Source organism: Mus musculus, chromosome 3, assembly GCF_000001635.26.
Source record: "Mus musculus strain C57BL/6J chromosome 3, GRCm38.p6 C57BL/6J".
NCBI classification, from domain to species: Eukaryota; Metazoa; Chordata; class Mammalia; order Rodentia; family Muridae; genus Mus; species Mus musculus.
The window spans coordinates 99,462,052-99,475,241 of NC_000069.6; the positions used below are offsets into that span (position 1 = coordinate 99,462,052).

Genomic DNA, 13,190 nt, shown 5'->3' on the forward strand with positions numbered 1-13,190 from the left:
TCCACATCCTTGCCTTTTAATCTGTCAGTCTTTGCAAACGTACTTCTTCCCAAGAATTTGCACTGGTGTCCTAAGCTGAAAATGGTTTTTCTTGAGTCAACAGATACTAGGTCTAGCAAAATCCTTAGTGAGAGAAATTATGTCCTGCCCACAACCACATGAATGAATCTGGAAGTAACCACTCTAAGTTAAACATCCAGATAGGACAAGTCCCTTACACTCCACTCAAGCACCGGGGTACCTTGCCAGCGGAGTCGCCTGACACCCGCAAGGGCCCACACAGGATTCCCCACGGGATCCTAAGACCTCTGGTGAGTGGAACACAACTTCTGCCAGGAGGCAGGTTCGAACACCAGATATCTGGGTACCTTCCCTGCAAGAAGAGAGCTTGCCTGCAGAGAATACTCTGCCCACTGAAACTAAGGAGAGACCTAGCCTCCCAGGTCTGCTTATAGAGGATAACAGAGTCACCTGAGGAATAAGCTCTTACCAGAGACAACTATAATAGCTAGCTTCAGAGATTACCAGATGGCGAAAGGCAAACATAAGAATCCTACTAACAGAAATCAAGACCACTCACCATCATCAGAACACAGCACTCCCACCCCACCTAGTCCTGGGCACCCCAACACAACCGAAAATCTAGACCCAGATTTAAAAACATTTCTCATGATGATGATAGAGGACATCAAGAAGGACTTTCATAAGTCACTTAAAGAATTACAGGAGAGAACTGCTAAAGAGTTACAGGCCCTTAAAGAAAAGCAGGAAAACACAACCAAACAGGTAGAAGTCCTTAAAGAAAAACAGGAAAACACATCCAAACAGGTGATGGAAATGAACAAAACCATACTAGAACTAAAAAGGGAAGTAGACACAATAAAGAAAACCCAAAGTGAGGCAACGCTGGAGATAGAAACCCTAGGAAAGAGATCTGGAACCATAGATGCGAGCATCAGCAACAGAATACAAGAAATGGAAGAGAGAATCTCAGGTGCAGAAGATTCCATAGAGAACATCGGCACAACAGTCAAAGAAAATGCAAAATGCAAAAGGATCCTAACTCAAAACATCCAGGAAATCCAGGACACAACGAGAAGACCAAACCTACGGATAATAGGAGTTGATGAGAATGAAGATTTTCAACTTAAAGGGCCAGCTAATATCTTCAACAAAATAATAGAAGAAAACTTCCCAAACATAAAGAAAGAGATGCCCAATAGATGGATCTTATGTTCTCTAGCTACCTACAGCTCAGCAGACAAAATGAGATTGATGAAGGCTACACACTACCAATGTCTCTGCCAAGCAGAAACTGACATTTTTTTCTAATGAAAGATTAACAGAAGTGAAGAGGTCCTGACTGGGGTTCAGTTGTGAAAATGTTTGTCTTTGCTTTGTTCCCTGTCACTGTGATAAAATATCTTTTTGAAAAGCCCATATGTAGTTTATTGTCTTTAAGGCACTACAATGTAGGCTCTTCTCCCTGAGAAGGAGGGTCTTTCAAAGGCAGGAAATTCATCCAGATGCAGGTTGTGCACTTGTCATTTGCATACTTGACTGGATTCTTCCTTTTGGATTACTCAAACTCCTGGTTGCCTCATGTGTAGATCAGATAGAACACTATAAAGGCAGTACCATGTGCAGGATGCTCACTCGAGGGTGGTGCAGTACATAGGGGATGCCTTTGCTGAAGTAGTACTGAATGCTACTCAAAGGAGCTGTAGGAGATAACAGGCTGCATCCGTACCAGGTTCCCAAACTCGCATCCCATGGTGGTGGTGGCCCCCACTCCACTACTCTGAGCCCTGATAGAATATATTGGCAAAAGCAATTTAAGGGTGAAAGGGTTTACTCTCTCAGTTCAAGATGTGGTCCACCACGGTGGTAAAGTCAAGGCATCAGAAGGTTGAAGCATCTGGTCACATTGCTTCCATAATCAATAAGCAGAGAGTATCAGCCTAAAAAGGGATGTCTTCATCAACCCCTCCATACTCCTCCCCCTTTCCCAGGGCTCAGGAACTCCGTGAGAGAGGAGGTGGATCAGTATCAAAGCCAGAGGAGATGGACGACACTCTCCAAGGAATCAAGTTCTTCTAGACATTACAGGGCTGTGCTCATATGGACTACCAGAGACCATAGCAGCACAGAGCCAGATGGATCTGCACCTGGTGGGATCCTAGAGCTGAAAGAAGTGGACATGTGTCCCACCCCATCCGTAACCCAGATACCATCTCCAATTGATAGCTACTTGAATGGAAAACCTAATTCTGTTCAATGGAGTCTCACTGGGGAAACAGAGAACTCTTAAGTGTAGGCTCCATGCTCAACAGTAGATGACCAACACAAAATGGACTCAATGGCATCTTTGGAGGTTTTCAGTCTCAAAATGTAAAGCCAAGGCAATACTTTAAAACTTAACAGATTTTTTTCATATGTATTATGGCTTCCACTTTTGTGCTTCTATGGAATCCCTGGGTGAACATATGTGTCTCTGCATCTTATGTGTGCTGCTTATGTTTTTTCCTTTGGATCTTTTTCTTATTTGTTTTTATATTTACTTGTATTTCTTATTTGTAATTCTTATTTGTCCTCTTCCAATTTTTTTGGCTTTGTTTTATTTTTTATTTTATTTTTTTATGAGATATTTTCTTTATTTACAATTCAAATGCTTCCCGAAAGTTCCCTATACCCTCACCTCTCCCTGTTCCCCTACCCACCTACTCCCACATCTTGGCCCTGACATTCCCCTGTACTGGGGCATATAAAGTTTGCAAGACCAAGGAGCTCTTTTCCCAGTGATGGCCGACTAGGCCATCTTCTCCTACATATGCAGCTACAGATGTGATCTCTGGGGATACTGGTTAGTTCATATTGTTGTTCTACCTATAGGGTTGCAAACCCCTTCAACTCCTTGGGTACTTTCTCTAGCTCTTCCATTGGGGGCCCTGTATTCAATCCTATATATGACTGTGAGCATCCACTTCTCTATTTGCCAGGCAGTGGCATAGCCTCACAAGAGATAGCTATATACAAAATCTTGCTGGCATATGTAATAGTGGCTGGGTTTGGTGGCTGATTATGGGATGGATCCCCAGGTGGGAAGTCTTTGGATAGTCCACCCTTTCATCTTAGCTCCAAACTTTGTCTCTGTAACTCCTTTTATGGATATTTTGTTCCCTATTCTAAGGAGGAATGAAGTATCCACACATTGGTATTCCTTCTTCTTGATTTTCTTGTGTTTTGCAAATTGTATCTTGGGTATTCAGAACTTCTGATCTAATATCCACTTATCAATCAGTGCATACCATGTGTGATTTTTGTGATTGGGTTACTTCACTCAGGATATTTTATAGGTCCATCCGTTTGCCTAAAAATTTCATGAAGTCATTGTTTTTAATAGCTGAGTAGTACTCCATTGTGTAAGTGTACCACATTTTCTGTATCCATTCTTCTGTTGAGGGACATCTGGGTTCTTTCCAGCTTCTGGCTATTATAAATAAGGCTGTTATGAACATAGTGGCGCATGTATTCTTATTACCAGTTGGAACATCTTCTGGGTATATGCCCAGGAGAGGTATTGCTGGATCTTTTGGTAGTACTATGCTCAATTTTCTGAGGAACCACCAGACTGATTTCCAGAGTGATTGTACAAGCCTGCAATCCCACCAGCAATGGAGGAGTGTCCCTCTTTCTTTACATCCTCACCAGCATCTGCTGTCACCTGAATTTTTGACCTTAGCCATTCTGTCTGGTGTGAGGTGGAATCTCAGGGTAGTTTTGATTTGCATTTCCCTGATGATTAAGTATGTTGAACATTTTTTCAAGTGATTCTCAGCCATTCGGTATTCCTCAGTTGAGAATTCTTTGTTTAGCTCTGTACTCCATTTTTAATGGGGTTATTTGACTTTCTGGAGTCCAGCTTCTTGAGCTGTTTGTATACATTGGATATTAGTCCCCTATCCAATTTAGGATTGGTAAAAATCCTTTCCCAATCTGTTGGTGGCCCTTTTGTCTTATTGACAGTGTCTTTTGCCTTACAGAATGGCACAAGCCATTGCTGTTGTGTTTAGGACTTTTTCCCCTGTGCCCACATCTTTGAGTCTTTTCCCCACTTTCTCCTCTATTAATTTCAGTGTCTCTGGTTTTATGTGGAGGTCTTTGACCCACTTAGACTTGAGCTTTGTACAAGAAGATGAGAATGGATCAATTCCCATTCTTCTACATGATGACTGCCAGTTGTGCCAGCACCATTTTTTGAAAATGCTGTCTTTTTTCCACTGGATGGTTTTAGCTCCCCTGTCAAAGATCAAATGACCATAGGTGTGTGGATTCATTTCTGGGTCTTCAATTCTATTCCATTGATCTACCTGTCTGTCACTGTACCAGTACTATGCAGTTTTTATCACAATTGCTCTGTAGTACAGCTTAATGTCAGGCATGGTGAACTGTACCTGTGCCTGCTTGGACCATGACTGTAGCAGTTTGACTCCCTTGCTTTGTTGAGTTCAATGGAAATGACACCTGAGTTGGTTTAGGGTGTGTGGTCCATTCTGAGCCAGATTCACACAAAGAGAGATTGATGAAAAGCCCACTAAAGACTTCTCACGAAAGATTAAAGAGTGTCTTTCTTCACAAAGATGAAGAATGTTTCAGAAGGGGAGAAGAAAGGCAAACTAAGGGCATAGCATCATTATGAGTCAACCATGTAGTTATAAAGCCCACTGTTGCACAGGTAGGGAGGGTGGTACACAGATTCCCTGGAGAATGTCACAGCCAGATAATCTAGTTTTGTGCTAATTGAAACTGTGTCTCTGTGACTCCAGTGGAAAATTCTACTCCATGTTCCAAAATGACTGAATGTGACTGTGAATCCAAATAAAGTTCAGTCCCTTCAGACATATTTAACCCATGCTATCTATGCAGTGCTATGCCATGCTATGCTAATGTATAAATAAGTCAGTCTTTAGGTAATTTTGTAAAAAATGGGAATATTTAAGTCATGCCTTTACTAAAAATTTCCCACAAGAAAGTGTTCCAATATAAAAATATATTAACTGAATTATTCCTCAGCGTAATCAACAATATGTTAACAAGTACTGACTATGTAGCTAGTGCTGAGCTGACAATTGGGTACAAATGTAGACAGCTTCTGATAGTATATAGTTCATTTTTTGAGAGAAAAGGGTTTTCTATGTTATGGATTACCTAAGAAGCTAATGGTTGTTACAGGGTGAAATCCTGTTGTTTAGTTTTGCTTTGTTAGAATACACTGAACTGACTCTTTGAACAAAACTTTCCAATAAGTCATGTGACACTCTCATTAACCAGGTGTTTTTGTTTCAAAGCATCTCTAGGTAAATAAAAATGTGGTCATGAGGAAAAGGCATGTGGGAGAGTAAGATACACTGGAGGAAGCTTCAGTAATCAGTCTCTTCCACCTTTGTCTCCTTTCTCTAAGCTGAATATATGATCTTCTAAATTGACTAGATAATTCTCTCAAAGACCCATATTTCTGAAGCAATGAGATTAAAGATGGGTTTGCTCTTTGTAGACTTGAGTTGGTCCCTTTCTGTGGGGAAAGGGGCAATGACTGGCAGCAGTAATTTTTCATCATTTCTTCCATGCACTCAGCTTCAAGGCCTGCAGAAAGCTGTGCATGACCCAGGCCTTTCTATAAGTCAACTAATGATCGGCCAATCAACTGGAGAAAATTGATTTTGTCAAAACTCATGAAGAGCTGTGGGCTGATCAATGTCTCACTGAAGTCAGGTTTCACACGAAACTGCCCAAAGCTGGAATTAAATGTCAGATACAATTTAACACTGATGGTCTAGCAGTACCTTTAGAGAGGGTGGCTTGCTCCTGATTCTGCCTTTCAGATTAACTCCCCATGGCATGCTCCCCAGGCTGAATGATCAGGGTCTGGCTCACTGCCACACCACAGGTCTCTCCAGAAGATAGACAATAGGGAGGACTTGGTACTTAGGTTTGTGGATTTTGTCAAAGCTGGGAGGGAAATGCCTTGGAGAAGGGAGAGAGAGAGAGAGAGAGAGAGAGAGAGAGAGAGAGAGAGAGAGAGAGAGAGAGAGAGATCTGATTTAAGTAAGGATGTTGCATTGAACAGGGAGCTCTAAATGGTAACTTTCCTTCTGGGAATACTGACAGGACCAGAGGACCAGAGGAGGACTAAAAGCACTGAGGACCTGGGAGTGGACTGCAGAGGGCCATTCTGCCATGCTGAAACTAGACTATGATTCCTGTGGGATTTATTTCAGCCCAGTGACTGGCACCAAGGCCCCATAATCCTTTTCATACACCTTCCAGTCTGGTTAAAATGCCTTCCCTCAACCCAGTTCATACGTTCCCTGGTTCTTTTCTTGCCTTTTCCTCTTTATTCCCTGTTCTCTGTGTTAAATCCTGCCTTCCAACAACATTCACTTCCAAAGACACAGGAGGGGAGGAATGACAGAGTTATCCTCTACAGACTCTTGTTACCGTGTAGGGTTTTTCACAGTGGCAGTGCATGTGTGCTGTTGGATTTCAGAGTCCTATTTTCTTTGCAGTGAACTTAATCATTTCTGTCTACAACTAAAGCAATATGTGAAGAAAAGAGCCTGTTGCTCCTGAGCAAGTGTAACATTCTGAGATCCTGCTTAAATTTCCATGTGTAGCATCCCTGTTTGCCAGTCAGGTGTCAGTAGCATTTAATTATCCCTATTTAACTGCATTTATCTTCCAACTTTTGGATTGTTCGACACTGTACCAATCAGTTCCATTTATTCTTGAAGACTTTTCAGCTATGAACAACTGGGGTAATTTATTGTTTGTCTGTTTGTTATTCCTCTCAATGCATGAAGACTGTCATCAACCCTAAGGTTTTGATAACACCCACAGTAGGGATTACTACAATTAGGCTCCCTGAAATACCTGATTTTTCTCATAGCCCTTATTTTTCTTGATATATCTTCCTCAGAAAGAAACTCAAAACAGCAGAAGGTCCAGATTCCAATCCAGACAGTGAGAAATCAATTCTACAGAGCCCATTTGGAAAAGATAAAAGAGAAATGGGGAGAAAGCGAAGGAATAAGGGAGAAGGAGGGAGGGTTTGGTTCACTGAACTCTTTATGTCAGCACTGCAGATAATGCCTTGCTTATAAGTACTATTCTATTACTTTTTGGTCCAAATTATTTTACCCCAAGTAAGGAATCCGTGGTGGGTTGTCATAGATGTGCTGAAGTCATGTGCATTGCATGGCAGCAGTAAATTCTGATGCCCATCCCACATTAACATTCACTTCCATATTTCTGCTACAGGAGAAAAGCCCTCTTGGAGCACCAAGCAGGGGAGCAATCCAGCCTGTCTTTCTATCTACTTGATCTTTATTTATTTTTTGGCTCATATATATTCAACAGCAGAAAGTATTAAGAACATATTGTTTCTGTTGGTATTTACTAAGATAAGGTAAGATTTATTTCCTTTAGGTTGTTGTCATATTAAAATGTTATACAATGGGAAAAGATAATAAAAAAATACAATTACTTTATTTTTCAGACAGGCCTTGAACTTACGATCTTTCTGTATCATCCCAGGTAGCTGGGATTACATGCTTGTCCTAACACAAATTTAAAAATTAAATTATTATGTATTTATAAAGAAACATGTTACCACCTAAATTCCTAATATGTTTATATTAAAATGTTTATAAAAAGTAGATTTTCATACTGCTTTCTCAAACATCCTTAATATGAGTCATGCCTTCCCTACACTTATTTTCTTACCTGCTGTCTTCCTGCCCACTGAAACCTAATTTCCTATTATTCTCTACCCCCACATAGAAATTTAAATTCAGTTACCCCACATGGAAGACACTACTTCTCCCCCAATGTCACAAGGTGACAAAAAGGAACTCCAAGTCTAGGTGTGAGATAGCAAAGTTCCCAGAGACCTCAAAAACTATGCCTTCTATTGCCATTGCTATTGCTTGTCCTTCAGAACTTACTGTAAGTCCTTATTGATGAATAGCCCATAGGCTTCAGCCATAGGACTTGAAAAATATCAAGTTGATACTGACCTGGAAGTTTTTTCCCTTCTGGCTAACATTCATAAAGGTATGATGTAAGCTGCTGGGAGACAAAATTTGTCAGCAGTCTTGCCCAACTGTGATGCCTGTGAGCTAAAACAATGACCATCCTGACAAGGTATACCCATGGGTACCATAGTCACAGATGTGATGGGAGTAAACTGACTCCCTGAGAGTGCAAATATGGCCAAGATTCCACATCTGGGGAGCTTATAGGCTGGAGGAGTGGACCTGCTCCTACTATTTTGCTAAATAGACAGTTTCAAACTGCCATCTAAGTTAGCAACTCTGAATCCATAAATTACTGCACCCCTCAGTCCTCATCAGAATGGTAACTTTGGGTAATGGGCAATAGTTAATGAGAAACTCACAAGAGATGAAAGTGCAGTGTCTGTGAAGTGCTCAGTCTTACATGGGATGTCTCTATATAGATACCCTTCCACTCTAATCTCACAGAAAACTTCAGACAAGAGGGTAGAAAGATGGTAACAGTCAGAGACTGAGGAAGATTGGTACAAGATGGTAGTATCTTTTGGACATGATAGGACCACTGCATTCATGAGCCCAGCAGATGCGGTTGCTTGCACACGATGTGTACAAGATCAAACCAGTTAGCATTCCAACATGGATGGAGAATGGACATAGCAGCCCCACCCCTGCTGAAGAGCTATTGACAGTTGCTGGCTGCTAGGAAGTGGCAGAGCCCATTCTCCTTAGGGATGATTGACCATGCTATAGTAGATGGGTTTATAATATTAATTGCCCACAGTGAATTGTAAAAAAGATATGAAGTTAAGGAGAGGAACATTGAGAGAAAATTGGTGGTGTGCAGGGGGGCATATCTGGGAATAAACCTCAGACCTGGAATGGAGGAGGCTCCTGGGAGGACAAGGGGTGACCCTATCTGAGACTCTTAGCAGCATGGAATAATAAGCCTGAAGTGGCTATTTCTTGAAGCCAGGCAGGACTTCCAGTGGAGGGAGGGGATATCATCTCACCTACAAACCTTTAACACAAAAGTTGCCCTGCCTACAAGATGTGCAGGGATAAAGATGGAGCAAAGATCGAGGGAATGGCCAATCAATGACTACCTCAACTTGAGATCCAACCCATGGGAGAGATCCAAACTCTGAGACTATTAATGATACTCTGCTATGCTTGCAGATAGGAGCCTAGCATTCTTGCCATCTAAGAGGTTTCATCCAGCAGCCAATGGAAATAGATGCAGAGACCCACCGCCAAGCATTAGGCAGAGCTCAAGGAGTCTTTGTGGAAAAGTGGGGGTGAGAATGGAGGGAACTAGAAGGACACCATAAGAAGACTTCCAGAGTTCAATCGCCTGGGCTCACAGAGGCTTACAGAGACTGAACCACCAACCAAAGAGCATGCAGGGGCTGGATCTAGGCCCCCTACACATTTGCAGTAGATGTGCAGTTTAGACTTCATGGGAGTCCCCTAACATTTGGGAAATCAGACTATGTTGCCTGCCTTTGGATCCCTTTCCACTAGCTCGGCTGCCTTTTCTGGTCTTATCGGGAGAGGATGCACTTAGTCCTGATGCAACTTAATATACCAGGGCAGGTTGGTTTGGGGGTGGTGATGCTCAGATTCTCTGAGGAGGAATGAAGGGGTATATGGGGAAGGGATGGGAAGGTACAATTGGGAGGAATGGAGGGAAGTAGGCTGAGATCTGAATGTAAATTGAATGGATAAATCAATGAAAAAAGAAAAGAAAAAGGCATGGAGAAATCAGAACCCATCCACATTGTTCTAGGGAACATAGAATGGCAAAGCTGATGTGGAAAACAATATGGCATCCTTATAGTATGATCTTAAAGTGTTACCTCTGTTTATCTACCTCAAAAAATCAGGAGAGGTTCTTAGAGATATTTTATACTCATGTTCATGGAAGTACTATAATAGCTAAGATGTGGAAGCAACTCACTATCAAAACAGAGATGCTAGATTAAAAAAATAAAGTATTTTCAAGCAATGGAATACTCTTCAATTTTAAAAAAGGATGGTAATTTTGACGTATGGTAGAGCATGGGTGGGCTTTGAGGACATCACATGGGGTAAAAGAAGCCAGATGTGAAAAAAGTATTATATGAGAGCTCTATTATTCTAGTCATGATTTACAGAATCAACAAGAGGGAGAAAGTAAGCTATAGACTTGTTTAAGTTTTGAAATAAAATGATTTGTATATTAATTGAACACAAATGTCAAAAAATTCAATACCATCAACCTTCACATTTGAAAACAATCAGGACATAAATTTATAACTGTCCAAAGGAAAGAAGAGCTGTGTGCTGGCTAATTTCTTGGTAACTTTGTACAAGCAAGAGTTATCTGAAAGGAAGGAGAGAGAGAGAGAGAGAGGTGGAAAGAGAGGGAGAGAGAGGGGGAGAGAGGGGGAGAGAGAGGGGAGAGAGAGAGACAGAGACAGAGACAGAGACAGAGAGAGCAGATATGCTCTGTATATCAAGCAGAATTTGCTATAAAATAGCTGGGCAAGAAAAGCTTGTCTTTCTTATTGCTGAACCTAACACAAGAAAGAGTATGGTCCAGTGTGAGGAATGGCAGTGGCTTTATGCCTTGTCAAGTAAGACCCAGTAACAATAGAAATCGCTGTGGTCTTAATAAGTTGGGTATAGTTTTATACATTAGCAATGTGTTTCGTTCATTCCAAAAATTCCTTGAAGATATGGCTATTTTTTCCATTTTTATTAGGTATTTAGCTCATTTACATTTCCAATGCTATACCAAAAGTCCCCAATACCCACCCACCCCTACTCCCCTACCCACCCACTCCCCCTTTTTGGCACTGGCGTTCCCCTGTACTGGGGCATATAAAGTTTGCGTGTCCAATGGGCCTCTCTTTCCACTGATGGCCGACTAGGCCATCTTTTGATACATATGCAGCTAGAGTCAAGAGTTCCGGGGTACTGGTTAGTTCATAATGTTGTTCCACCTATAGGGTTGCAGATCCCTTTAGTTCCTTGGGTACTATCTCTAGCTCCTCCATTGGGAGCCCTGTGATCCATCCATTAGCTGACTGTGAGCATCCACTTCTGTGTTTGCTAGGCCCCGGCATAGTCTCACAAGAGACAGCTACATCTGGGTCCTTTCGATAAAATCTTGCTAGTGTATGCAATGGTGTCAGCGTTTGGATGCTGATTATGGGGTGGATCCCTGGATATGGCAGTCTCTACATGGTCCATCCTTTCATCTCAGCTCCAAACTTTGTCTCTGTAACTCCTTCCATGGGTGTTTTGTTCCCACTTCTAAGGAGGGGCATAGTGTCCACACTTCAGTCTTCATTCTTCTTGAGTTTCATGTGTTTAGCAAATTGTATCTTATATCTTGGGTATCCTAGGTTTGGGGCTAATATCCACATATCAGTGAATACATATTGTGTGAGTTCCTTTGTGAATGTGTTACCTCACTCAGGATGATGCCCTCCAGGTCCATCCATTTGGCTAGGAATTTCATAAATTCATTCTTTTTAATAGCTGAGTAGTACTCCATTGTGTAGATGTACCACATTTTCTGTATCCATTCCTCTGTTGAGGGGCATCTGGGTTCCTTCCAGCTTCTGGCTATTATAAATAAGGCTGCTATGAACATAGTGGAGCATGTGTCCTTCTTACCAGTTGGGGCATCTTCTGGATATATGCCCAGGAGAGGTATTGCTGGATCCTCCGGTAGTACTATATCCAGTTTTCTGAGGAACCGCCAGACGGATTTCCAGAGTGGTTGTACAAGCCTGCAATCCCACCAACAATGGAGGAGTGTTCCTCTTTCTCCACATCCACGCCAGCATCTGCTGTTACCTGAATTTTTGATCTTAGCCATTCTGACTGGTGTGAGGTGGAATCTCAGGGTTGTTTTGATTTGCATTTCCCTGATGATTAAGGATGTTGAACATTTTTTCAGGTGCTTCTCTGCCATTTGGTATTCCTCAGGTGAGAATTCTTTGTTCAGTTCTGAGCCCCATTTTTTAATGGGGTTATTTGATTTTCTGAAGTCCACCTTCTTGAGTTCTTTATATATGTTGGATATTAGTCCCCTATCTGATTTAGGATAGGTAAAGATCCTTTCCCAATCTGTTGGTGGTCTTTTTGTCTTATTGACGGTGTCTTTTGCCTTGCAGAAACTTTGGAGTTTCATTAGGTCCCATTTGTCAATTCTCGATCTTACAGCACAAGCCATTGCTGTTCTGTTCAGGAATTTTTCCCCTGTGCCCATATCTTCAAGGCTTTTCCCCACTTTCTCCTCTGTAAGTTTCAGTGTCTCTGGTTTTATGTGAAGCTCCTTGATCCACTTAGATTTGACCTTAGTACAAGGAGATAAGTATGGATCAATTCCCATTCTTCTACATGATAACAACCAGTTGTGCCAGCACCAATTGTTGAAAATGCTGTCTTTCTTCCACTGGATGGTTTTAGCTCCCTTGTCGAAGATCAAGTGACCATAGGTGTGTGGGTTCATTTCTGGGTCTTCAATTCTATTCCATTGGTCTACTGGTCTGTCTCTATACCAGTACCATGCAGTTTTTATCACAATTGCTCTGTAGTAAAGCTTTAGATCAGGCATGGTGATTCCACCAGAGGTGTCTTTATCCTTGAGAAGACTTTTTGCTATCCTAGGTTTTTTGTTATTCCAGGTGAATTTGCAAATTGCTCCTTCTATTTCGTTGAAGAATTGAGTTGGAATTTTGATGGGGATTGCATTGAATCTGTAGATTGCTTTTGGCAAGATAGCCATTTTTACAATGTTGATCCTGCCAATCCATGAGCATGGGAGATCTTTCCATCTTCTGAGATCTTCTTTAATTTCTTTCTTCAGAGACTTGAAGTTTTTATCATACAGATCTTTCACTTCCTTAGTTAGAGTCACGCCGAGATATTTTATATTATTTGTGACTATTGAGAAGGGTGTTGTTTCCCTAATTTCTTTCTCAGCCTGTTTATTCTTTGTGTAGAGAAAAGCCATTGACTTGTTTGAGTTTATTTTATATCCAGCTACTTCACCAAAGCTGTTTATCAGGTTGAGGAGTTCTCTGGTGGAATTTTTAGGGTCACTTATATATACTATCATATCAT

At 41.5% G+C, this 13,190-nt stretch overlaps 1 pseudogene; it reads right to left on the bottom strand.

The window, feature by feature from the left end:
* Nucleotides 1-1,465: 1,465 nt before the first annotated feature.
* Gm12449 lies at nucleotides 1,466-1,774 on the bottom strand (annotated as a pseudogene).
* Nucleotides 1,775-13,190: the final 11,416 nt, after the last annotated feature.